Genomic DNA, 4,868 nt, shown 5'->3' on the forward strand with positions numbered 1-4,868 from the left:
TGTGCCTTATCAGATGTCAAAGAATCCAATTACCAGACTAAAACTGATAAGGAACCAGGCTTTGTTAGTTCTGCAATTCACAGAACTACTTGCACAGCACATTAAAGTGCAGCTGTAGTCTGAAAATTGACTATCACAACCACGTGCGATCGTGTGGAGCCTGCACAGAGTCAGGCTTGGAGGAAACAAAGAGCAAACCACCAGTCACTAAGAAATGAAGGCTGGGACTTTCCTTCTTTTGAAAAAGACTTTCTGTATTGAAAGCTCAGCCAACATCCCCGTCTTAGGCTTCTGAGGGTTTCAGGGAGAGGTTCATATAGTTGCGGGTCCCACTTAAAAGCAGGGAGTGGGCCCACGGTAGAGACAGCATAGTCCATGTAGAAACTTTTGTGGGTGGCGAGAGACAGATTATCTTTTCCAGGGACTAAAACCTCTGGAGCAGGGCTGATTTGATTTTTTTAACGTAACCCGGCAGGGTTACACTAGCACACACACACTCCTTTAGCAGACATGTTGTAACAGATAAAACATACTCCATTGCTGAGAGCCTGACCGGAGTTTAAGTGGGAAAAGTACACACTTCACAGGGTGAAGCGTGTCATACCTGCTGCGTAAGCAACTAAATTAAATGATGGCTTCTACTCCCAGCTACAGTGGCATGAACACAACTCCAAGAGCATGAGAGATACTGTGCTCCGCCACGTATCATCACCGTTACCCACCCAAGCACCGCGGGCTACGTTTGAATCGATCACGAAGCGCCAGGAGCCCAGCGTGCGTCTGAAGGCCTGGCAGCTGGGAACTGCCCCGCTCCACCTGCAAACCTAACAGACCCGGCGCGGGCGCTGCTGCGACAGGCAACATGGACCCCTTCCTGCCATTTTGCAGGCGCGGCTCCCCACGCGGGGAAGGGATGGGGGAAGCTCCCCCGCATGCCCCAGGCTGCGGAGGAGAAGGCCCCGCCGTATCCATCCCCGGCGTCACGGCACAGCGACAGAGCTGCAGCCCCCCCGCGGGAGCCCCGGGGCCGGGGCGGAGCGCTGCCTTCCCAGGACCGCCCACGGCCACCACAGGCCCCCGCCGCCCGCGCGGCTACCGTCTGCAACCTGACGTGACGTGACGTGACATGACGTGCACGGCGGCAGGAGCACGGCCAGGCACCGCCACCCCCGCTGCGCATGCGCCAGCCGCCGGCCGAAGGACAACGGGACCCGCCTCAGGCCGTGCAGCTAACCGGAAGCCGTCGGCCCCGGACAGGAAGTGACCCGTGCGCAGGGTGACAAACAGCCCCGCTGCCGGGGCCCACTGCCCGCGCTCTGCTCCAGCCGGCTGCGCGGCCCTTTGTGACTCATTTGACTGACACGCGGGGAGTGACCAATGGGAGCTACTTCTCCCTTCCCGTCTGGCCCACCTTCTCTCGGGCCACGGCCAATCGGAAGGGCACATTCTCCTCCGTCGCCGTCGCCCTTGGATGGATGGATGGAGGAGCCAACCAGGCAGTGGACTGTGGGCTAACCCTGCCCCCGCCTCCCCCCAATGGGCGCCGTGGAATGAAGGCGCTAGCGGAACCGGGGGGGGGGGGGGTGGTGGTGTAAGGGAGGGCCGCGCCAGGCGCCCCTGCCCCGGCTGTTCTGCTGCCGCCCGCTGCGGGGTCGCCGCCCGCGCGTCTCCGCCCGAGGGAGCCGCTCCCGCCGCCCCCGCCGCCCCCGGGCCGGGGCAGCCCCGGCGGCGCGTCCCCGCAGCGGGTCCGCTGCCCGCCACACGTTCCCAGGCTGGATGCGACACGGGGCGGGGAGGAGCCGCCCGAGCGCTGCGTGCGGGGGCTCCTCACGCTCTTAAGGTGGCCCGGCACCCCGCTGCCCTGCCCGCGCTGCCTGTCCGGCCGCGGTAGGAGGGGGGGAGCCGCCTGTGCCGCGCCCCGTACCGCCGGCGGGAGCGGGGCGTGCGGCCTTTGCCCCGGGGTGACAGGGGGCTGTCCCCGGCGGGGGAAACCTCGCTGCGCGGAGACGCGCGGTAACGGCGGCCGACATCGCGTCAGGCGGGAGCTGCGTGGTGTGAGGGCGGCGTGCGGGGGTACCCGGCGGCTTCGCTGGCCCGGCGGGCTTCCATTGCAGGGCGGGGGCGGCTGGGGGAGAAGGAACCCGCTGTGCTGTCAGGGTGAGGGGGCCGGGTGGAGGACGAGGCTGCTCCTGGCTTTGTGTACCGGGAGAGAAGATGCCGTGACATGAGGTGTCCAGCTGTGGAGATGGGGAGTTGTCCCGCTGGCAGCTGAGGTGTCTGCCTTTGCAGGTGTCCGAGGCTGGGCCAGCATCCCACCATCCCTTGACACTTGTCCAACCTTTGAAACTCCTGGCAGTTCCATTTGGCGCTGGTAGAGATGTAGGGTACATACTGTTTCTTGTAGTCAAGATCCTAAACACGTATTTAAAGTACCTAGTTTTAAAACACCAGTTTTAAGCTCTAGATCATGTAAGACACATCATTACATGGGGCTACTGTGAAAAGTAACTAAAGTAATTTTTTTATGTATATGTTAACACATAGATATAGAAAAGAAAGATTTTCCGGGTTGAGAAGAGGTTTTGGAAAAAACCCAAACAAAACAACCAAAACCCAACCACCAAATCCTACCCGGGAAGAAAACCATGTTAGGATACCTGTATGTTACACTGGATCACTGAGGTACATGTTTACTACTAGCTGCAAATGAAAGTAACAGTCCTTCAGCCAGGATGTGGAAGAGAATTCCTTCCTGAACACCGTAAGTTTCAGTGTCCTAACTGCCAGAAAACAAAGCCACTTCCTACACTTTCCTGGATACCAGAATCCCCAACTGCCCGCTACCCATCTGTCAAAATTTATAGCTTTCCCTAGACAAATACTAACAGTTCAGTCATGCACAAAGCCATTGGCATCTTGAAAAAATCAGAGAAAGATAAAATACATTGAATGTAATGTAAAAGTAAGTGGTGACTAGTTTACTGTTTTTTCCATGTCTCCATCTGCTAGCCCCTGTTTTCTACTTAGCTTGCAAAGGCTTTGAGATAGGTCTTTTTGTTCTCTGAATGCTAAATATGATAACTGCATCACGATCCATTTGCTTCTGTGTATTTCTGCAACACCAATTCTTTGGTCTGCCAAGGCTTTTTTTTTTGGTGTTGGATGGCACTTTTATATCTATTCAAGTAGTGGAATAAGTTAGTTACATTGTATCTTTGTGTCTAGAAAACAGAGACTATTTCAGACATTGATTTAGGAGAGAGGATCCTGAAAACCAAAAGGAAAAAATAAATGGGGAACACACGCTGGATGCCTGGCACGTGTCAAGTCCAACCGCAGTTTTCTAACACCTCTGCAGTTGGCTATAGATCAAACAACTCGCAGATACCACCCATCAGTGCCTCTCAGCACAATGATGCTTCCGTCTTGTCTCTCAGTATGAGTTGAGAGGAGCCTGTGCACAATAGGGACACAAATCCTAGCTAGAGGGGAACTGGAGAACTTGGTGTGGGAATAGCAGGGAGACCCAAAGACCACCCAGGCCAAAGAGAAGTCCAAGGAGAGGCAGGAGGCCAAGGGAACTAGAGCTAAGATGTGTACCCAGGACTGGAGTGAGGCTGGGGGAAAGGACAGAAAAGGACAGAGCTCTGCCATGGCCTGTGGAGGTGGGACGGAAAGAGGTGGTTGTTGGCCCTTGGTAATGATTAGGAATGCTGTAATGGGATCTGTAATGAGATAATAATATGGCAAAAGGGGCAGGAAACCCTCTTTATCAGAGAGAAGAACAAATAATAGCACAGGGAGAAGAGCTATGTCCAGAGATGCTGGCATAGGAGCAGAAGAAAGGGTTGGTGCGGGAGAAGAGGACATAGTGTCCTGAGAGGATTCAGGTTAAGTGTTCATTCTTCTGACTCCCTGAAAATGAAGGCACCGGACCTTGGCACAGCTTTTGACCTGTTGAAGGAGTCATTGCAGGTGCAACGATCAGCTAAGCCCTGCAAAAGCAGCAAGTCATAAGCATATTACAGTTTCCAGAAGAAAGAAAAAAGAAAAAAAGAAATTTACTCAGAAAGTGCCATTTTCTCCCTGTGTCCTATCCTCCAAGGCTTACAGCACTGTTACTGTTTGGAGGGATGCAAATGTGAAACTACTCACAGAAAGAAGAGATTACCAAATACAGGGACCCTTTCAGATAACTGGGGTAGGAACCCTGAGGGAGGCTGTTTCACCATCGTGCATTTCAGATTTCCATGTAGAAGTGGCCTGCCTATGGCATTGGCCTCAGATGCAGGGGGATCCCAGGCTGTGGCTGTTCCTTCTCACACACACATTTTGGAGTATTGGAGCTATTTACTTCACTGCACAGTCCCCTTTAGTGTTGTAAAAGAATGGATGGTTGCCTTTGCATCCCCAAGACCAGCCTTGCAACACACCTACAGGAGACTCCCAGTTTTCCACCAACTGGGTGAAAGCGGGACAACACTGTATGTAATTCATGGGGTTCTCTATACGGTTTTGGCTGGTTGTTAACATGTCGGAGAGATAGCGATGAGACTTTTAACGGGGTCATGATTAGAAACACCTCTTAAGATTTGGGGATGTTACTGCAATAGGTTACTGCAATACTACAAATATAAGGCATAAGGGAAGGTTACCAGGGATGGAGAGTTGATTTTTTGGGGGGGTGACAGAAGGCTGCGTGTCCTGGACTGGAGCTGACCGCAACCATTACACAGCTGGCAGGGAGTGGAGCAGGTCACCAACAGCATCAAGCCGGACCCACGGTGGGGTTGCCAGGCCCGGTCCCAGGTGGCCATTTGGCCGCAGTGTCCCGCGGGTGGGATGGGGAGTGCCCTCGGGCTGGAAGA

General features: G+C 54.4%; 1 long non-coding RNA gene across 1 annotated transcript; it reads left to right on the forward strand.

The window, feature by feature from the left end:
- Positions 1–1,616: 1,616 nt before the first annotated feature.
- Positions 1,617–2,962, forward strand: LOC142603157 (uncharacterized). Its single transcript, XR_012837037.1, has 2 exons — positions 1,617–2,013; positions 2,545–2,962. It is a non-coding gene; the product is annotated as an uncharacterized LOC142603157 (long non-coding RNA).
- Positions 2,963–4,868: the final 1,906 nt, after the last annotated feature.

This window comes from Balearica regulorum, chromosome 1 (assembly GCF_011004875.1).
Source record: "Balearica regulorum gibbericeps isolate bBalReg1 chromosome 1, bBalReg1.pri, whole genome shotgun sequence".
In the NCBI taxonomy this organism is placed as follows: Eukaryota; Metazoa; Chordata; class Aves; order Gruiformes; family Gruidae; genus Balearica; species Balearica regulorum.